This window comes from Thamnophis elegans, chromosome 3 (assembly GCF_009769535.1).
Source record: "Thamnophis elegans isolate rThaEle1 chromosome 3, rThaEle1.pri, whole genome shotgun sequence".
Classification (NCBI taxonomy): domain Eukaryota; kingdom Metazoa; phylum Chordata; class Lepidosauria; order Squamata; family Colubridae; genus Thamnophis; species Thamnophis elegans.
The window spans coordinates 119,660,379-119,683,647 of NC_045543.1; the positions used below are offsets into that span (position 1 = coordinate 119,660,379).

The 23,269-nt window shown below is 38.4% G+C and overlaps 1 long non-coding RNA gene across 1 annotated transcript; it reads right to left on the reverse strand.

Moving 5' to 3' along the window:
• Positions 1–2,262: 2,262 nt before the first annotated feature.
• LOC116505302 lies at positions 2,263–23,044 on the reverse strand. Its single transcript, XR_004254923.1, has 3 exons — positions 22,914–23,044; positions 20,214–20,384; positions 2,263–2,625 (listed from the first exon to the last, which is right to left on the reverse strand). It is a non-coding gene; the product is annotated as an uncharacterized LOC116505302 (long non-coding RNA).
• Positions 23,045–23,269: the final 225 nt, after the last annotated feature.

The window sequence follows — 23,269 nt, forward strand, 5'->3', positions numbered from 1 at the left end:
TAAATTGTACCAGACTGGTTGAAATTAGGGTTCTACCACAAAACCGCGGACGACAAAATCGCGGTCGACGAAAGCGCGTATGTGACGTCATCACAGCGCGACGAAAAAGATCAAAAAAGATCGAAAAATGTAAAAATAAAGCTAAAACCTTCCCCTAACCCCCCCAAACCTAACCCTAAACCTAACCCTAAACCTAACCCTTAACCTAACCCTAAACCTAACCCTAAACCTAACCCTTAACATAACGAAAAACCTAACGCTAACCCTTAACCTAACGCTAAACGTAACGCTAACGCTCTAACCCTAACCCTAACCCTTAACCTAACCCTAACCCTTAACCTAACCCTTACCTTTATGTGAATCGGCTTGCTGTAATTTAATTTTTATTTCAATTTTTCGATCTTTTTCGTCGCGTTGTGATGACGTCACATACGTGATTTCGTCGAGCGCGCTTTTGTGGAACGCGCTTTTGACGGGTCATGGAAATTAGAGGTTTTCTTGATTATTCTTTGAGTCGCATTTCAGACATTTGTTCCAGAGACGTGCCCTGGTTGCATGCCAGCAACTGGGCCATGCAAACAAGTGAAGCCCCATTCATAGGTTGCAGGCAGGAAACAAAACCATGCCCCCCCTCCAGCCCACAAAACAGTTTTTTCTCCACTGAACCAGTCCCTGGTGCCCAAAAGATTGGGGGCTGCTGTTGCAGAATAAAGAAGGAAAGGATACTACCAATAGCAGACGTGCAAATAAGACAAGATAAAGAAAAGCAAGAGTAATATGTTATTACCTAATATCTTATAATAGATATTAACATAAAGAAACCTAACAACACATTAAAAAGCATGAGAACTACATTTTTATGAGAAACCTTTCTTAAGCCTTAAGATTATTCCAATTCTGTCAACACACAAATCTCATTAATTCTTACAGCATCCCCATACAGTAAGTCAATAACATTAATCTCCATTTTGCAGACAATGGCTTGCTTGCTGCAAAGGCAGACGCAAAACCGCACCAGTTAACAAAAGTGAGAGAAGCCAAATGTGAAAGCTTTGCATTTAAGGTTTAGTATCACAGACGGCACAGCCTTTCACCTCCTCTGCCTAAGCTGATGACTTTTGTAACAGGAGGATGAAAGGAATTTGGAATGGAGAACATATGGCTATCCAGCCTGGGCAGAGTGCTAGTGTTATTGGTCATGTGATATTTAACCAAATTTCTCATCTTTCTGTGTAGTTGCCAGATGTGCCTGATATTAAAGGAATGGCATTCCATCTCGAATATGTCAGTAACAAAGAATAAATGGGGCACCTTTTAATGCAGAAAGGGTCGACTTAAATACATTCTACAGTGCAGCCTCCAGTTCATATAATACGCCTTCTCACACTCTAGCGATAAAAATATTTAAAGATAAAAAGTGAAAGTACTATTGTATTTTGGGGTTGGACACATCAGACGTTCTGATGAATAGAAAATGAATTCTAATTCATACAAATTATGTAAATGTACTCAATTTCCCTCCATTAAGCACTAGCACATATGTGCTAGTTGTTCCTGACTCTAGGGGGCGGTGCTCATCTCCATTTCAAAGCCGAAGAGCCAGCGCTGTTCGAAGACGTCTCCATAGTCATGTGCCGGCATAACTAAACGTCGAAGGCGCACAGAATGCTCTTACCTTCTCACCGAAGGTTGTCTCTATTTTCCTACTTGCATTTTTACATGCTTTCGAACTGCTAGGTTGGCAGAAGCTGGGACAAGTAATAGGAGCTCATGGTGCTAGGGATTCGAACTGCCAACCTTTCTGATCAACAAGCTCAGCGTCTTAGCCACTTAGTCACCGTGTCCCTCCATTAAGTAGCATTTAATGCAGTGGATTCAGAACTTTTTTTAAAAAGCTTCATAGACAGCTTTGTTTCAGCTCACTCACTCTCTCTTTCTCTTAGTCATAGTCAGCTACCACATGCTCCTCAACCTAAGACCCTTGAAAATCTATTTAGTATCAAGGGGAAATCCCAAGGCAAAAGAACATAGAAAAGTTCAATAATTGGAAAAAATCTTATTCAGATCTTGTTAGGTGTTACAGTGCTTCAAATAGAATATTGATATAGAAGAAGTTGGTGCTACCTGACCCTTTCTCTATCATGGTTTATGAATTATCTGTGCTCATCTATGAAGAGACATTATCTCCATCTTGAAATCTGATATGATGTAGATTTGTATAAGATTGTTCCAAGCAAGCAAAAAAAACAAGCTATTCACCAATACAAAAGAATCTTAGAGTGTATTTTGACAATAAGCCAGTTTCTGAGCAAATTTGCAGTTAGGGTCCATGAAATGAAGAACATTTGACATTGATTTCAATAAGACTTAAGGACAATGAGACTACCAAGGATTCTAACTTTAATTTGCCATGATGATGGTGATGAATGTTTTTTTGAGATGGATCATTTGGTCTGCATCTCCTGTGTACCGTAATGAGTCTTGAGGATGATCCCTTTGAAATCTTGTTCAACAAAGTAGTTTCTCAGTTTTAGGAAAAAATACTCAATATAGCTAGCCTTGTAGCAAGTCTACTGAAGACTAGACACAGGATTAATGGTAGCCCATCACATTCCGGTAGTGTGTCTAAATGGAAAATAAGATATAAAGAAGAAATATATATATTAAGAAGAAAGAAAGATTTCATCTTATTCCATTATTCCATCCAACATACAAGGGAGAGATTGAGCTTGTTCAAGTGATTGGAAAACAGATGGAATGAAACTATCGGTTTTCACAGTGAAGCTAGAAAAGATACCAATAGAACTGACATGCTTTTCACAGGAACCCTAGTGTCAGGGTTCAAAATAGCATCCAAAATTAAATCAGAGTCCAAGGCAAAGTATTGTTCAAAGTTTCAATTTATTAAGAGAGCCATGTTGGCACATCTGGGAAAATCTGAATCTGAAAGCTTCCCAGTTTTCCCCACCCAATTGAAAGTTTAAAATCTTGCACTCACAGCCACAAGTCCATCACATGATCCAATCTTCCACTGCCATGCTGGCAGTTCCACCCATCCAGTTCCGGTCAGGTGCAGAGATGCAGATACAAAGGATGACCTTGGCTTTCTCGAAAAGAATTTTGTTTTGGCTACATAGCATCTAACTCCGTACAATCCCCCTCCCATTTCCCCACAATAGAAAAGGCATAGTAGAATAATAGAAAGTGTGGCAGGCCAAAAATCCAAAAGGAATATGGCTGCAGGCCTGACACCTAGGCCTAATGAGATTTCTGCAGAAGTTAAGAAAGCAGTATGAGATATTCGTATTTTCAATCTTAATTTATTCTCAAATGGTGTATACACAGATAGGCACACAGAGCGATACACATAGTCACAGGCACACACAAACACACATGCAAGCATTTTATGTCACAGAGCTCAATCAATTTTCTCCAAGAAAACATAATATTATGCAATGCTCATAACCAGGAATTCTCACGGATCTGAGAATTCAAACCATGACGAGTACTCTCTTGGAAAAGTTTTGTGCTGCACAAAAGGTTCATTTAAACAAGGAAAAAGTGCCACCCTCTATGAATGGTTGATCCTGGCGCATCTCAGGTTTTCCACCACTTCTGCCAACAAAGATTTTTGCATGGCTGACCATTTTCCTGTTTCTGTTACTCTGGGGAAGGAGGTGCCTGATTTTGGCTGCTCTATTCTGGCTCCATAGCCATCCATAGAATACTTCTAGTACTGCAGTAAACAATGGCAGAACCAATTTTATTTTCAACGACATTACTTTTGCAACACTAGTGAACAATCCTTCTGTCCTGCTTCATCTTTGTCCTCTTCTTAAAATTAGTATTCAGTTGAAACTAGAATTTTTCTTATTAGGATTGATGGACAGTGTATTAGAAAAAGCTCATGGACAATTGCTTTTATGTACGGCAATGGGCTTAGTGCGTTTTAGAAGATACACAGGCACAGACAATCTCCCTGCTTGTTACCTGTTTATTGGGTAACGTATTAACATGTTATTCCAAGCACCCACCTACATTCACCCAGCTCTGCCTGCACTACATTACAGAAAGTTATTAGTAGTTGTTTCCTATTGGTGAATGATGGCTGGGGGAAAAGGAAATATTAGAATGGAAATTTACAAACATGGCCTATTTAAAATAGTAATATCAGGACTTGATACACGCTTATTACTATGGCTGAGGGCTTAGCAATCAGGCAGCACATTTTATGTTGGCATAGTTTTCTGATAGCTTAAGAAACTACTCCAATGCAAACTCCATTGGATCACAATTCCAATGATGTTATCTGGTTATGCCTTTTGCACCAGGCAATGGGTCTTTGGTAATAAAAGCAAAGTGAACTCCTTCATATTCATTATCTCTAGTATCCACTCATGACCTTGATAGATTAGCAAATCAATATGGCCATCTTCTGGTAAAAGTTGTAGATTTTTATTGATTAGTCAAAAGACCACCTCAAAATTTAAAAAAAAAATGTCACATCAACAACAGTATGACAGAATAGGTACAAGTGTTTCACCGTGTTAAAATATGTGTAAATAAGTTCACATCCTTTGTAAATGATCTATCCTAGAAAATTATCTCTCATTTGGGCAAACTTGACAATGGCTAACAACATGTACATTTACCTCCTGAAGGAAATAAGACAATCTAAGATGAAGACCATAGGGAGCTGTTCTAATTAGTAATGGATCTAGATAGTGGATCCTCACCAAAACATATAAATGATAAAAAAATATATGATGTCTTCTATGAACTACCATCCCTGATATATTATTTTCTAGAATCACCTGCATCTACCATGGAGTACAGCAATTCAAAGCTTACCCTGATAAAGACCATTCCTGGCACTGTGTCAAGCCCATAGTTAAGCATTATTCTTTTGTCAATGCTCTTTTGTTCTTGGCTGAACATTTAAGAATTTAGGAATCATAATGTATGGTGGATATCATTGAATACTGATATCTAAGACTCTTTGCTTGAAGATTTCTTTGTCCTGTTGTCCAATTCAAAATAAATATGAATGTGATATACCATACAGTACCACTGTATGGAGGACAAAAGCTCTGGAGGACAAAAGTTCTATATCTAGTTTTATTTTGTTACCTTGATAAATATTAAATATTTAAATTTTATCTTAGTGCATGGTGGTATTCAATACTGAAATATGATACTTGATAATAGTATTTACTAAAGTATTTTAAGTTTATTTTAATGGGTCACCATTTGTCCAGTGTCTTGAAGTTGGGGCGAAAAATTCACACTGGATCTCTCTCTTGATGTGGAATTATTTTGTCATTTACTTTGATGTTATCACATTGACATACCTTGTGGATTTTGTCCCCATACCTTGGAGACAAATATTAAACTGGAATATACTAAAGAGCATTACACTTATTATTCCGTTTTGCACCATGAGCGTATTTACAAAACAAATGCGGAGGAGGGATTTTGTATGTAGCTTTGTCTTTATAACTCCCCTGCCTTGTGTGGGGTGGACTTGTCGATATTTATCACAAACAACATTTAGCCTTAATTCTTGTGCTCTTTAGACTCACAAACCTCCCATTATTTCATACTGAACTATCCCCCACCTTCAAATTAGCTGGAACATTATTTGTCTTAAAACTAACAGCCTACATAAACTGTTCCTCTTTGATAAAGTTTAACTGGGAAGCAAAGACAATTAATATATATTTTTTAAACCAACATGCTAGGCCTACGCATTATTTATGCCTCTAATTATCTCTTTCTAGTGGGTATTTTAGACCCTGTCTAGTCAGAACATTAATTATTTTCATAACTATAGCAAAAGTTAAATAATAAGCACTCAGGGCTACAGTACCATTGTAAAGCTCCTGCTTAAATGAACACATAAATTTTATTAATGGATACTTTATACAACCCCATACATTATAAATCAAACAAGGAGCATCTTTTAAGGGTGCTGTAGAAAAGCTGTAAGATTATTGAGGGTAGTTTTTATTAAGTTTAAAATTATTCTCCTTTTTTTTCTCCCTAGTAACAAGACTGTTATGAGAATAATTTAATCTGGTTTGTCATGAAGCACCTCAGCTAGTTAAATAAGTTAATAAATGACTATGCATTAATCAAAGTGACAAAGCCATGAGGAGCTAGGGCTGGGAGACAATTCTGGTGATAATACTAATTAGTATTTAATTAGAAACTTAGGGGATGTGTGTGCGTACACTTATGCAAATTGCTCTGAAACCGTGGCAGATTTAAATTCACTTTTAAAGAAACATCTCATTTTAATGAATCTATTGTACATTACGGGATTTCAGCATATCCTAAAAGTGTGCAGAAATCACAACAACTTTCCATTCTTCACGTCTTCTATTTTTAGGGCGCAGTATTCCAACTGAACTTTTAGCTGGATTGATTGGAAGGCAGAGGGTATTTCTTGAGCTACCTGATGAGATTTGGTAAAATGTTTAAAAGGTAAAATTTGTATTCTGCTGTTGATTAAAAAGGAATAAGCAGTTGATATTATTCTCTCTTTTTAAAAGCTAATTCGCCAAAGAACTAGGCTGTTTAACTTCCAGACAGGGCAATGCTTTCTTCCCTGGTAGCAGAGTGACATTGGCTACCTACTAAATATTGTATTGACAATTCACACTGAAGTGAATCTGTCTGTGTCATTTTTTCTAATGAAAGTCCACTTTATCTTTATACTCAGGAAGGTGCCCATTGTTAACGGGGCAATTTCTGATAGCCAAAGAGATAATACATCATTCTGTTATATGTTTCAGAATGTTCTTTCTCAGCTATACAAGCTATTTTCAGGCCTTGTTACTGGCTGCATTTATACATGGAAAGGTTAGCCACAGTAAAACTGCTTTTTCTATTCAACAGTCTATCTCTGTCACTGCTCATTTATGTGCGAACATGACAGATTGAAACCAGCATTATCCACTACTGACAAGTGTCAGGCCTATGGTTCAATCAGCTTCTTCCTTAAGTTAATGCCAAGAGCCTGGTGTTTGAAATAGTCAGACAAAAAGAGAAGAGAGACAATCAGGGTCAAATTGATCCAATTCGCTGCATATAAAAGGGATTCTCCCCAATAACAAAGAGCTTTTTATTGCTCTCCAAACACATTAGATCTTAAACAGGGACATGGCCTTCCATAAAATCTGGGAGTAACACAAGGAGAGCATTTTAAGGTCATTTCAGAAGAAATGTTCTCTTTGGGTTTTTATTCTATTTGTCTGTTTCTTTGTTGGTTGCTCTCTGCAGTTTCAACTTCACATGTGGAAGAGAATGGCATCTAAAATATTCAGTTACATTTGTAGATAATTGCAGGAAGACAGCAAAAAGTGCCATTTTCACAACAACCAAAAATTGACACAAAGATGAACTGAGGCTATATTTCCTAGAATTTCAGGATGAGAATGAAGGTTCTAGTGAGATCCTGAAATCTTATTTCTAATACTAGAAATGACAAGACTTTGTACTGGCAGCAGAAGTGGTATTCAGTCAGTTCTTTCCAGTTCAGCCGAACCAGTAGCGGTGGCTGTGGGAGGCTCCGCCCATCTTCCCAGATGTAATGTGCGGCCTTCTGTACATGCTCAGAAGGTAGTGCACATGCGCAGAAGCACACTCACATTTGCGAACCAGTAGGGAAGGTAAGTGAATCCCACCACTTATTGACAGCCATTCTATTTGTATAGGCAGAACATTGGAGACATTTTTTGTGTATTGGCAGAATTTCATTTCAACAATAAGAGTGGGAACTATATTCGTGTTCTAGAATTAGCATATTGTGAAAAGCCACAATACTTAGAAGTCTAAGAAAAAAATAATTTCTTTTAGAATCCTAATAAATCAATCTTTTACATGTCTATGGAGATTCTCAGTCATCCAGGTCATGATTGTCCCAAAGGTGCTTTTTCAAGAGGCAACTGGACTTTCTGGTTTTTCTTTGAAGACGTTTTGCTTCTTGGATGAGAAGCGAAACGCCTTCAAAGAAAAAACAGAAAGTCCAGTTGCCTCTTGAAAAAGCACCTTTGGGACAATCGTACATGATTGCTCAGAAAAATGATCTACCTTTATGCTGGTCCTTGACTGCAATGAGCCATTTATTCATTAATACATTCATTTGGCATACTGTTCTCAATACATGCTTCTTCCAAGAAGATATGGATTGATTTGCAATTTTAATGGTTTCCTGATGCAAAGAATAAAATGCAAGTTTTTCACCATTCCATGAATAGACCCCAATAAAAATGGCAGTTGAATTATTATCTTCCGGCCAACAGCTACCAGTAACTCTACTTCTTATGAATGTTTATTGTGAGTCTGCATGGCCCCAAAGTCAATCAGGAAATTAATGAGACAGCTTGCTATAAACTAAAGAAATCAGCTGTTCAAACAAACAAACAAGCAAGTAATATGAAACTCAAGATCAGACAACTTGAAAAGCATAGAGGAGGTGCCCATAAGCAACATATTGTCCAGCTCCAGTTCACTTACTAAGCCTTGTCCTTTAGTAATTCATATTGGGCCTAATAAGTTGCAATTATTCCTCCCTCAGAAGCCAAGATGTTTAAATATTTCATCTAAACAAAAAATCCACACAATAATTGATTTTTCATATTACCATCTCATAGGATTAGTGAGACTTCCTCCATATCTGGTTTGTGTCTGATCACACATTATTATCAAGGGTGATTTTTGTTACTAAGTGCAAAGGGACTCAGGTTTCTATGTTTAACTGTTGTCAGAAGATGGAATTGCAGTACAAATGATTTACATGTCCTGATTTCTTCTTTTGCATAGCAACGGGACAATCTGAGATGTATTTTTAATAAGAAGAGAAAGGTAAAGGGAAAAGAGAAAAAATCCACCATAAATTACATGTCTGATATATTAAACATTAATTCATGTTACCCAAATATTCATCTCATCTCATGTCAATTAGTAAACATTAATTATACTATTAACATTTGTTTAAAAATAGGAAAAATGGGAAACTAATCCTATAATCTAATATGTATCCTAAATATTTTTCCAAATAAGATTGCTGGCAGTAAACTGTTGTTCAAGAGGCAAGCCTTTCAAACCATTGTATAAATGACATGAAAATTGGTGTCCTTCACATGTTATACTGTCACTTTGTGATCACAGAAAATTGAAATATCCCTTTCCATTATCTTTCCACTGAAATATGTTGGGCACTTTGTGAGATGGGAATTCCATGTAGAGCTGCTGTTAGTTGCTTTCATTTCTTCCTGCCCTTTTCTCTTCTGAGATGTTAATCTGATCCTCTGATCCTCAATATCAGTTTGCCAATATATTTTGTTGTTGCTTTTTTATCATCATCTCTCTGACCTCACCCATCACATTTTCTGGTGTACGATTCTGCCACTCTACATTTTTAATTTAGTTTTTATTGCTTTCAATGAATAACAAAGAAAAAGAAAAAAAACACACACAAAAATAACAGTGATGGAGATGCATATCATGTCAAAAAGAAGAGAAAAGAAAAAGAAGACATTAAAAAGTGCTTTAACAAAAAAAGGGAAAGAAAGACGACAAAGGAAAAACATAGTATGATATATGTCATTGTTACAGTAAGAAGTTGCAATTCTGTATTTACTTATATAATGCAAATATTATTCAAGCATGTATATATTTCTAATGTTTTTATTAAGACATTGAAGAAACATACACTATGTTTATTTATTAGTTTGTCTAATATGTACAAGATAGCAGGTATGGGAATGAACATGGACATGAACAAAGGAAATGAATACAAATAAATGGAGACAATAGAATAGGGACTGTAGGCATGCTGGTGTGCTTATGCACGCCCCCTTTACGGACCTCTTAGGAATAGGGTGAGGTCTACAGTAGACAGTTTAAGGTTAAAGCTGTGAGGATTTGAGGATGTAACAATGGAGTCAGGTAAAGCATTCCAGATGTTGACCACTCTGTTGCTGATGCATTATCTGAATTATATCTCCAACAAAATGATGTTTTTGACAGTCCTTTTCTATATGAATAGAGTTCAATAAGTTCTAAATATTTTTGTTCTATAAACCACAATTTGAAATTTATTGACATGCAAGATCTTCTAAAGACTTACATACACAGTAGAAACTGAACCACTGCATTATCAAGCTCATTGAAAGAGCTTGTCAAGAATGGTTTTGATCTATAAAATATGATTTAAAATCCCAGCACTTGTGCTTGTAGGCACAAGCATAAAATATATGGCACTAATCTGTTAACAATGCTCAGAAGCTGGGAGGGTAGAAAGAGTATCCGACTCCCAAATGTATCGTGTTTGTAAATGTCATAGTTTTGAGGAGCTGTTCCACTTGCATGTCCCCATCTGGTTGAAATACTCAGCTGGGATTTGTCACTCTTCCCCATATGCCAAGAGTTGTTTCTAAACATAAAATGGCCCCACAGCATCAAATCAACACTTTACAGCTCACATGACTTCAGAGTGGAAAGGGGGAGAAGAACCAGCAGTGATTTTATTAAGCAATAACAGATTTTGCTAAAATATTTTCCCATAATTCTGTCTGTGTACACACAGAATATTTTCACTAGTGGATTCCACTCACTTCCTTAAATAACAGAAACAGAGACTATCAGCTGATGAGGAAAGGCAAGAAATGCAATGAAGCCTTGCCACCGGAGATGATATTCAACCGGTTCGCCCCTGTTTGCCGGAACCAGTAGCGGAAATTGTCCTGCCGTGGAAATTGCCCTGCCACCATGGCTCTATTTCATTCCATTTAGGGACATTTTTTGAGCAAAGCACATGTGCAGAAGGTCAGGCGCATGTGTGGATGGGGCGAAGCATGCACCTGCACGCATACACATTTGCAAACCGGTAGGGAAGGTAAGTGAAAACCACCCCTACTTGCCACTATGATCCCAGTACAAGGGTTCAAAGGATACTATATGTTCTCTAAAGATAGTAGGTGGGTATTCTATTCCCCAAAAGAAAGGTTTTGGTCAAGTTAGTGTTTCTGGATCACCATTAACCAGGTTTGATTGGGTTAAATTTATTGACAGAAAATATTTCCATGCAGATGGTTGTGGTCTATACCGAGGGTTGGGAGTGGAATATTAATTTAAATCCCTTCCCAAGGAGTAGCCATTGTCAACTTTATTGATTTCTTCATGCTTGTTTTTATTTCTGTTTGTATCTTAAGGTTAATGGCTCACTAAACAGGAATGAATGAAGAAATCCTGAAATAACGCTTAGGATTATATTTTAATTGACCCAAAGGAAAACTGTTGATTCTTGAGATCAATTTCATATACAAAAGCATGTTTCTAAAGGGCTGTCATCTATATGTGGGACCTGGAGTAATTTAATTGCCTCTGTGCTTTTCCCCACCTATGTAAACACTTTCAGATATTGTTCCAAATGTGCAATGATGAGTCCAAACTCTTGAATCCTACAGTTCCATCTAATAGAAACACAACACAGTTAGGATTATATTCCTTTCCTGAGATTACAAAAAAAGCTAAAATACTACAGTTTATCTGATCAATTTGAATTGAATCTATTGTAAAATGTTTTGAGAATCATTAGAATAACTTGGCTCAACGATTTTTCGGTATTTTGTATTTGGAGAAGGAGGAGGAGATGTTTTATATTTTTGTTTTGTAATCAAAGTCCAAAATAATAGATATAAAATGTAACTAGTATATGTATCTATAGCAATAGCAGTTAGACTTATATACCGCTTCATAGGGCTTTCAGCCCCCTCTAAGCGGTTTACAGAGTCAGCATATTGCCCCCAACAACAATCTGGGTCCTCATTTTACCCACCCCGGAAGGATGGAAGGCTGAGTCAACCCTGAGCCGGTGAGATTTGAACAGCCGAACTGCAGAACTGCAGTCAGCTGAAGTAGCCTGCAGTGCTGCATTTAACCACTGCGCCACCTTGGCTCATCTAGTTAGCATACAAACGTTCCTCTCTTACACACAATGCATCTTATATAGAAGGTAAAAGTTAACTATTCTCAATATAGGTTGCATCATAACAGCAATCTCAATGTCTTCAAATGTACAGAACAATACTCATGAAAATTGCAAAGCACCAATTGTTCACCAATGCTATTATTAGGGTAGAAGAAAAAGGCACAGACTGTAAATAGGGCCAGAAGCAGGGATACGATGTACCAGTCTCTACACTATCTGCTGATCTTCCACTTGTCTACTCTTTTTCTGAATCCTGCAATAGATCCCAATGGAACTTATGACTAGATTCATCCTATTGCTTTTTTTTGCCATCCAATCATGCACACATACTATTTGTGTCAGTGGTGGTATTCAAATATTTTTACTGTGGGCGTGGCTTGGTGGGCATGGCTTGGTGGGTGTGACAGGGGAAGGTTACTGCAAAATCCTCATTTCCTCCAGATCAGCTGAGACTCGGGAGACAGAGAATAGATGGGGGGCAGGCTAGTCAGAGGTGGTATTTACCGGTTCTCTGAACTACTCAAAATTTCCACTACCGGTTCTCCAAAACTGGTCAGAACCTGCTGAAGACCGCCTCTGATTTGTGTGTACACACACATCCTCAAAGAGTGAGGAGTCATCTCTAGTAGTATACAAATAGGCCTGTAGTAATCAAAATCCCCAAGAGTCTGTGCTATTCTTTCAAGCATGGTCTATTAGAGTATCAGGCTATTATCAGATTCGTTTTGTATCCTCTATTCCAGGGGAGTCAAACTCAATTTCATTGAGGGACACATCATGGTTGTGTTTGACCTTGAGGGGCCAGGGTGGGTGTGGCCAGGGTGGGCATGGCCAGCTTGACGTCACTTGTGTCAGGGGCATCTGTGGTGGCCTGAGCACTCTGCCAGCGAAAATGGGCTCCTGAGCTCCATTTTCAGCTGCGACGGCTTCCTGCAACCCTCTGTCAGAGAAAATGGAGCTCAGGAACCTATTTTTGCTGGCAGAGGTACCGCAGGCCGGTCCTTTGCTGTTTCCAGGGCAGCCCCGCGGGCCAGATCTAAACACTCCCCCCCCTTGAGTTTGACACCCCTGCTCTATTCAGTAGTGATGCTGACCAGGCCAGATCACAGCTTTATGCTTAGCCTACCTCATATGTTTATTGTAAGGCTGAAACCGGGGTGAAGACCACATATACCACTGAACTCCTTGGAAGAAAAGTAAATAAATCAAACTAAACAAAGACAATTAGTGTCCCCAAAGAAAAACAATAAATAAATGAAATGAAATAAAGGCAATTAGTGCTCCCTCAGGGTCAGGGTTTTCTTATTCAAGGCATCAAATTGCCTTTAATTCTGTTTTCTCGTGTGAAAGTCTGAGCATTCTCAGGTAAAAGAAGAAATTGGAAGGGAACATCTGTAAAACAGGTTTTACAATTTACTTGAAGCAGGTTTTAAAATTTCATGAGAACCGACAATTGAAAAAATATCACATGGAATAACTTCTTAGGATGAAAAAAACTATTTAAGCTTCATACATATGAAAAGGCCCCATGAATCCGAGCAGTTTATAATCGTGTTACCAATTTGTATCTAGAATGGAATCTCCCTCATGCTGTGAAAAGTTGCAGCAAATATATCTGCATAAACCAGAATTTCTTTTTGACGGAGAGGAAATTTATTATGCAATTACAAAAAAATAGCCAATGTCACATTGGAAACTGGCTGTGGAAAGTCTTTAGTGCATGCTAGGACTTCAGAGCTATTTTGGCAACGGCAACGCCACACACAATCAGTAAAATATCAAATCCATCTGCTGCATTTTTAACATCCTTTTTTCCTACTATTTTCCTGCCCAACCATTAAATTCTATTAATGTGCCAAGATGCGATTATTTTAATGCCTTTGATAGGAAGTACTCAGTAATCCCAAAACACTGCTTGGATTGTTTACAGATACAATCTAGGAGCTTGTACATTACTGAAGAATTAGCAATGTTAGAGTAAATAATGCATCTTTTTATTATTGTTGTTAAAACCAGGAGATTTTCTGATGCAGATGTCCTGCTTATTATTTAACAATAATGCAGCTAAGTGTTTTATCATCTTTGTGGTTTTATTTGCTTTGCAAAATGACACAGCCACAAAAAGCTCTGCAGTGGGAAAAATGTTTCGGTGCAGAAACCCCCTCAATTCAGGTCCCACTATTTCCAGTTCAAAAGGTCAAATTAACACCAGGTCTCTCACACACACACACACACAGAGGGTTGAGAACTTCTGTGTTAAGAACTTCTCCCCTCATACAATAAAAGTCTTAAGAGATGAACTGCGCAATGCATATACAAGGGTCTCATGGGGTTACGTAGTTGCTTGGGAAAGAAAGAATCACCAGGTGAGAAAGAAGACTCTCGTCCATTTGGGTCACAGATGTTCATGGAATTATTTTGGCCATCTAGTGGCCATTAGCAGATTCATCAATATTCTTAGTAAAATAGATGCAATGAAGGCAAAAAATAAGCAGAGTCATCCATAGGGAGGGTTGAAGGGAGAGTGAGGGCTGGATGATGAGCACGTTATTCTACATTGCAATCCAACTTCTGTCCTTTTGTTATGTGCATTGTTACGTTACATACATAAGAAAGGGGTAAAGTTACACTGTTTTAATCATTTTGATTTAAAAACTTTGATTCTACAGATGACTCTAGAAATAAGGGTTCATTTTGTTCTGTCTTCAATCAACTTCTACCTAGCATCCATGTTTCCAAAGATGTTTTTTTCAAGAGGCAACTGGACTTTCTTGTTTTCCTTTGAAGACATCTCACTTCTCATCCAAGAAGCTTCTTCAGCTCTGACTGGATGATAGGGACATCTTGCGTCAATGTTGAATAAGAAGTCTGACAAGTGTGATAAAACCAGTACAATTTTTTTAAAAGATGTGGTTGTCTTTAGACTTGTACAATAGATGGTAACAATCCAATCATCTCTTACAATTGATATAGGCTGGTGTCACACTTTGTGTGGCATTGTCATTTGTGGCAAAACATAATTTCAATATTTATTTCTGTCTAACAAATCCATAGTTTTAAAACTTATAGCAATCCTGTGCTGGCAAATGTTATCAACTCTGGTTTCAGCCAAATTATCAAGGATAAATAGCCATGTTGACTTAATGAATTTGAGCAATTGTTTTCAGGTTCTGCTTGTGAGGTTTTTGGGAGCTTCTGCATGGATCCTATAGTAGGTTGTTTTTTGGATTAATTGGAAGAATTCTTAATAACTAGCAGATCAATAAGACTGAATGTGATTCTTGTCCTAAGCAACTATATGGCACTGGCTTTGTCTAGATGGAATCTGATGTCCTTTTCAATCCATCTTCTGTGACCAATCAAAGCCTTGGAGAATGTTCCCCAGTCTAGGAAGTGATCAACTGTTTTATATTTTTAATTAAGTTTAATATTATTTTATTATATTTTATTTAGTTTTATTATTATAATTTTGATTTATAAAAATTTTAACACCATGTATGAAAAATACCCATATAGTAATATTTTAGATGCACAAATACAATAGGAGAGTTGGAAGGGACCTTGGAGGTCTTCTAGTCCAACTCCCTGCCTAGGCAGGAAACCCTATACTGTTTCAGACAAATGCTATCCAACATCTTCTTAAAGACTTCCAGTGTTGGGTCATTCACAACTTCTGGAGGCAAGTGTTCCACTGATTAATTGTTCTAACTGTCAGGAAATTTCTCCTCAGTTTTAAGTTGCTTCTCTCCTTGATTAGTTTCCACCCATTGCTTCTTGTTCTAGCCTCAGGTGCCTTGGGGAATAGTTTGACTCCCTCTTCTTTGTGGCAACCCCTGAGATATCGGAACACTGCTATCATGTCTCCCCTAGTCCTTCTTTTCATTAAACTACACATACCCAGTTCCTGCAACTGTTCTTCATATGTTTTAGTCTCCAGTCCCCTAATCATCTTTGTTGCTCTTCTCTGCACTCTTTCTAGAGTCTCCACATCTTTTCTACATCGTGGCGACCAAAACTGGATGCAGTATTCCAAGTGTGGCCTTACCAAGGCATTATAAAGTAGTATTAACACTTCACATAATCTTGAGTCTATATTCTTTCTACTTTGCTTCTATTCAATTTTGGGAGGCAAGACTTTGCCAAAATCTACAACTTTTAACGATATAGCTTGTGAAGATTGCTTTCCAAATGGCTTGTGGATGGTTCAAAAATGTAGGACTTTTTATTAAACAGCATTCCTCCAGTCTATGTTTCTGAATCAGCATTGTCTTCAGGGTATGGTCAAAAAAGTCGGAATAGCATTTGCAATGATACAATCAAAGCTCTTTGTGTCACCATAAAAACAAGCAGAGTTTCGCTCACACAATTGTGCTGCCCTTTTGATTCTTTTTTCTTTCATTTCTTAATCTGGGTTGATCCTTGTATTTCTGTCTTAGGCCTGCAGTGGGAGATGTCCCACTTCTAGAGTCATAATCACCCAAGTCTGCTATTCTCATTCCACAGATTTACGTAAGTCCAAAGGGGGAATCCCTGTGTAAATATACATCAGCTTTGATCCTGACCCTGCCGGGACTTGGAAATGCCAAGACTACATTTTCTTGTGATGCATCAAGACATTTAATGCATCATATGATGATGATGTGGCAATCCTCAGAAGCAACTCATGCAACTTGCCCTAAGTCAGATATCCCTGTTCTGTGATACCCATTGCTTTTTCATCTGAAATTCTGCTGTAACACTAAAGCCAGTTTTAATCAAAGGCATTACTCAATTTTAGATTTGCTTTGATGGCATACTTTCCCTGGGGCATGCATAAACAACATACATATTTTTCTGGCATTAATGCTGAAGTATTGTTTAAATTAATTATTATGCCAGGAGGATCCTATGCTAAGTTAACAGAAGTAAAGTTTTCATTCTATATAGCTACTATGACTCTGGAAAAAAACCCTCAATGGAGAGTTGGACAGAAGAAATCTGACTGGAGAAGAAATTATTCAAAACTGGGTTTGGGGTATCTAATCAGTGTAAGGATTCTTCCTTCCTTCCTTCCTTCCTTCCTTCCTTCCTTCCTTCCTTCCTTCCTTCCTTCTTTCCTTCCTTCCTTCCTTCCTTCCTTCCTTTCCTATCTTCCTTCCTTCCTTTCTTTCTTTCTTCTTCTAATCTATTCCCTGGTGCTCAAGAGTTAAGCCAATTCTTTCAGTCAATGATTGGAAAGTATATGTGAGAAGAAGCATCCAGGAAATTGCATGGAGTTAGTTTGCTATCTTAAAATTCATGGAATCAATAATGGAGAATATTTGTAGCTTAGGGTTGAAATTAGGTAACATCATCAGATATTACCTAGTTTTGATAATGAAACATCTGCAAGGAAAAAACCAAGCTCACAGAGCACCAACGATCCCTCATAGAATTCATGGAAATGTACAAATTACTATAGTATAGGCCAGTGATGATGAACCTTTTAGAGACCTACCAAACTGCAATCCAAAACCCACTTACTTTATTTTTCAGAGTATAAGACGCACCAAGATTTTGAAGAGGCAAATTAAAAAAAAGTTTTTACACTCTGCAGACCTCCCCAAAACAGCCCATTTTTTTGCATATTTTTGCCCTCCCCAGCTCTGAGGAGCACTCTGAAAGTCTCCTAAAGGCTATGCACTGCCATTTTTGCAAAGGGGGCAGGGTTTCAGGAGGCAAAAAATGCTGCATTCAGTGTATAAGATGCACCCAGATTTTCAGCTTCTTTTTTGAGGGAAGAAGGTTCATCTTATACTCCAAAAAATACGATATTTATCGCAAAGTGCCAACAGAGCAATTTAACCTGAATACTGAGGTTTTACTACCTAAAATAATGATAAACAAGGCAAAGTTCAACAAATTGTTCTAAGAAAAACGTGATAAATGCACTTTTATGCCCTCCCCCCTTTTTTTGCTTTGGAAATATTACATTTAGCAACAATAAGAAAGAAAAACTTTTGCAATATCATTTCTCTTTCTCCTCCCTCTCTCTCTCTTTCCCTCCCTCTCTCTCCTACCCAAGCATTTCTTTGCCTATCTGATTTCCAGCTCCGTCGTGTTTCTCGCCTTCATTTGCAGGGAAACAAAAGTTTATGGGACTAAAAAAAAAGTTCACTGAATCAATTCCAACTTCCAGCAAAAGAAAAATATCTTGCAAATTTGGAATTGATTGAGTTAACTTTTCTTTTTCATCCCACAAAATTTTGTTTCCCTACAAATGACGGCAAGAAACGTAATGGAGAAATATGATGGAGCTGGGCTGGGGCGAAGGCACACGTGCCCACTGAGAGGGCTCTGAGTGCCATCTCTGGCACATGTGGTTCACCACCACATGTATAGGGAATTATTTGAGTTTTTGAAAGGTTCTTAGGTTGCCCAAATGACTTCAGTGTTTGGATGCAATTACAAGTTAATGTACATAGATTCTAACACTTTCTGACAATGTAGAAAGGATGATCAGCCCCAAAATACAGAGTAAAGTGGGGTGGGGGTTGCTTTTTTTTTTCAAATTACTATGCTCCTTTGGATCTGTTGTCTGAGATCTTCAGTAGTCATACCCATTCAAAGACTTGGCCTGGATGTTGTAGGGCTCCCCTGAGTTTTTTCTCTCCATGGAGGCTTGAAGACACATCTGCAGGGCTGGCTCTTCATTTCATAGCTTCACAGCTTGGTGGTAGAACCAGAATGTGCTTGAATATTTTGCACACAAATAAATACAAAATGTACACAAATCTGCTGCTGGAACTTTTGAAACTTATAAGGATTTAAAGTACTGCAAGGTGTGTCCTCTTTGGCATCCAATGATCTAGAGAGCATGTTGCAAGAAATGATCTTCTTTTATGTACCATGCAGTATTTAGAAATCCAAAGTTTGAGCACTTTTGTCCATCTTTTGTTTAGCATTACTTGCTTATAGTTTAGTGTTTAAAATGGTCTGTTTGTAGACAATTTATTATTATTTTTTACTTTATTTGATTTTATAACTTCACCTTCTTTTTTACGGTTTCACCTTGAGATTGTAACCCTCTGGAAAATGGCTGGACTATCAGTGTTATAAACAAACCAACCAGCAATTGTTCCACTCACACCACATATAGCTTGACTGTACGTTTTACAATAGCACACATTGTGGAGTAATCATGAGAACACTTGTAGATATGACATAGTCATCACTGAAGTTAGAGATCTTTGTGCTGAATGCAGCTCTGCCTAGTTTTTAGGTACTTATCAAGTATGATTATTGAAGCGTTTAAAGTCAAGGAAAAGAATGCAACCTCTGGTGATAATTGTTGTGGTCCACTAGTGGCCATGGAGCTGGAAGCAGATTCGGACAGTGAGGAGGTTGGGGAGGAACATGGGCCAGTCCTGGAATCTGGGGAAGGCTCTGGTGAGTGCTCTGTGTTGGAGGCAGAGATGGGGCCAGGGCCATCTGACAGTTATCGGCTGCCTTTGGAGTCAGACATCAGTGAGGCAGATAAACAACTGGAGCCTGTTCCCTGTGTGCGCATGGGCAGAGTTGCCAGACGAAGGGAACAGCTAAGGAATAAGGGTCAACTTGGGAGTAAAGCCACAGGTGGAAAGTGAATGGCCCCTCCATAGGGAATAAAAGAGGAGTGCAAGTGGAGGGGTGTTTGCAGGAGACAATTAGTTCATTCCTGCATTCTTGCCAAGTATTGCGGTGTCTGAAAGATATCAGCCTGGCCACTCTCCAAGCCTGCTAAAGGTTGGTAAGTGTGAACTATCTTGAAAGACTGTGGGCTGAGACTTTGCTGGAGACGAATTCACTGTAAATAAAATAAAATGGATTTATCGGGATGAGGACTCAACTTTGTGCTGCTGAGGAAGCCTAGGTCAGAACAATAATTGAAAAGTATACAGATTTTACAATAGGCAAGAAAAGAAGAAAGTACAATAATTAGATACTGCTGGGAACATATGTAATGGAGAATCACCTTGGGAGATGGGTGAAGAGATACTGCTAGGGAACGGTCAGATAAGAGGGGACATAGTACACAGCTATATAGTGGGAAAAGCAAGAGGATCGGGGAGGGGGGTATCCTCCCTAAGTTATTGGGCTGTAAAAGCGATGGCAGGAGAATTGTACTTTGAAACATGCAAGACTGATGCCAGCTTTCCCAGATAGACCAGATGAGCTAATTCTACTATATTGGAAGGCTACATTAACATAATCTCACCTGACGGTTCTCAGGCAGAATCTCTGTCTTCCAAAGTCATTTCCACATACAGTTACAATATCAGTCTTCCAGGCATCCTTCAGATGAAACTGCAGCTCCTATTATTTCCACCAAACTTTCCCGCAGTTTCAAGAGACTTGCAGGTTGCCCGATGGGAAAGGTTTATGCATTCTTAAACAGAGAGCAAAGAAACAGCTTGATTACAAAACATTCACTGAGAAAGACCAGCCAAGATGTCATATAAAATACAACTTTGGATAAGAGCCGTGGAATAGAAACTGGTTCTCACCATTATGCAGGTAGCTCTGCCACAACCTGCACCATTTCATCATGGCACACAGTAACTGAAAATGGCACTACTGAAGCCAGAGGGCAGTGGAGGGGGAAAACAGGTTTGGCATGTGAAGTTTGGCTGCCAAATCTTCAGTGAACAATTAACAGAAAACAGCAATCAAGATAAAGAGGATGGCAAAAATGCCTGCAATATGAAAATGCATGATAAAAGAGTTGCTCAATGCATCAGACAATGTTTCTGAAATATAAAAGGATACATGTCAGCAAATATATTATGTTCGAATCAATTGTCAAGCTTCTGCTAATGGTTACCATGTTTCTATACCTATAGTTTTTGTGTAATAAAATTAGCCAATGCAAATGAACAGTCTTTGCCAATGCTATTCACTTTTCCTATAAATATACATGTGTACAAGAGAAACTTAACTCTATCCACTTTCACCGTGCACTGTGTGCTCAATGGAGCACGAAGGATTTGGAGTTTAGGACATATACTCAGGACCCCAAGGCCAGAAGTGGTATTCAGCCAGTTCTGACCAGTAGCAGAAATTTTGACTAGTTTGGAGAACTGGCACATACCACCTCTGGCTGGCTCTTCCCCTATCTATTCGCTGCCTCGTGTCTCAGCTGATCGACGTTCTAGCTGATTGGCTGGGTCTTCTTCTCTTACCCTACACAGGAGAATGGAGCTGGAAAGCAGGTTAGTGGGGTGGGGAGGGAATGGAGATGTTTACAGTACCCTTCGCTCAGGAGTAGGGAGGGAATGGGGATGTTGCAGTATCATTCCCCTGCCATGCCCACCAAGCCACGCCCACCAAGCCATGCCATGCCCACAGAGCCGGTAGTAAAAAAAATTGAATCCCACCACTGCCCATGGCCAATAAGAATGGCAGATGATCAGGACAGTAACAAACAGACCCATTGTTCTGGGCTGATATAGAAATACCATAGCATATGCATACCTTCTCCTTCTCCTCCTCTTCCTCCTCCTCCCCATCCTTTTCCTCTTCTTCTTCCTCTCCCCCATCGCCCCCAGTTGATAAAAGGAACAGCTTGTGGAGCATGTGCATAATTATTGATGCTTGTTTTATAATTTTAATTAAAGATTAGAATAAACATTAATATTAAGCATCCTACATAGTGTAAATATTGTATTTTATAATAAATGATTATCAGTATTATGAATTATAAATATAGTAAATAAAAATAGTTAATACTATTGTAATAATGAGAATGCTCTGTTCTTAAATAATATTCTTATTTAAGAATAACATAGGGTGAGGAGAGAAGTTTGATCCTCTGCCACCCCATTTTCATCTTTCCATGGAAGGGAGGTTGGGGTGCAGCCAGTGACATGAATGGAGATGAGAGAGTCAAATCTCCTCAGAATTTGGGGAGACAAATCAACTTCTTTGTTGGTGACTGACATTTTCCCCCTTTAAAAGGGCAGTGTGAGGATGCACTTTCCTCCATTTTTAATGTAAATAATGATGACGTTTCATGGTCACCTCATTGCAGGGGTGAAATTCAGCAGGTTCTGACAGGTTCTGGAGAACCGGTAGCAGAAAGTTTGAGTAGTTCAGAGAACCAGCAAATACCACCTCTGGCTGGCCCCAGAGTGGGGTGGGAATGGAGATTTTGCAGTATCTTTTCCCTGCCACGCCCACCAAGCCACGCCCACAGAACCAGTAGTAAAAAAAAATTGAATTTCACCACTGCCTCATTGGTTCATGATCAGAAGGAGGGAGGGAGGATTACATTGCTGCAGTAAATATTTTAATAATTAAAAAAAGAAAAGGATCAACAGCATATATCAGCTGATGATCTGTCATTCCTCGCTGAATTAGACCTGATAGTTGAATACTTCCTCTAGAAGAGTTAAAAAAAACATTTAGAGGGAATTACCTGGCATTAGTTCAAGGTTTCATATTATTTCCCTCATTGCCCCAGCTTTATATGTGCTAAAATCTGCTCAGGCTATCAAAAGGTGTCAGTTGCAAAATTACCCCATTCGCCACATGATTTCTACAGCTAAGCAAGAAGGGCCTTTCACAACTATTGACTTGGTACAATAAATATGCTCTTGCTGTTCCCTTGCATTTCACTGTAGACAGTACTTATGTTATAGAGATTCTGCATTTTCCCCAAATTGCAATTTTCTTTTATTGGAAAGAGCTCATGTCATAGTTGTCATTATCATTCATTCCCACCATCACATTCTCCGTGTTCCTCAAGTTTCTTTACCTTCACTATGTTCTCTCCAGAAAGGAATTTATGAGTACCTGAAATCAAAGGTCACTTCAGACACACCAAGAATAACCTTATGTAAAAACAGCTTTATGGTGATCAATATAAAATGGTCCCAACTCTTTCTTATACTGATTCCAAACAAACATTAACTAATACCTGGCATGTTTAGGGATAAACAGTCTTTGTGAAGAGAGTCTTTTAATTCCATCGGATGGCCGTCCAGATTTTTGCAGGCCTGTTCAGATATCCCTAATGCATGTCCCAATAATTCAACTTTTTAGCTGAAGGTATTGTACAAATGCAGCTAAAACCTCTTGGCAGCATTAGAAGGATAATTTAAGACTGAGGTGCAAAGTACAAATGAGTAAATAAATGACAGACAACTACAGTAGTTCCAAAAGCATAATCTAAGTTCAGTCCAAAAGTTAATGCTAGCTAGACTATCAACTCTGTTCTTCTCTTCTCTTCTCTTCTCTTCTCTTCTCTTCTCTTCTCTTCCATTCCATTCCATT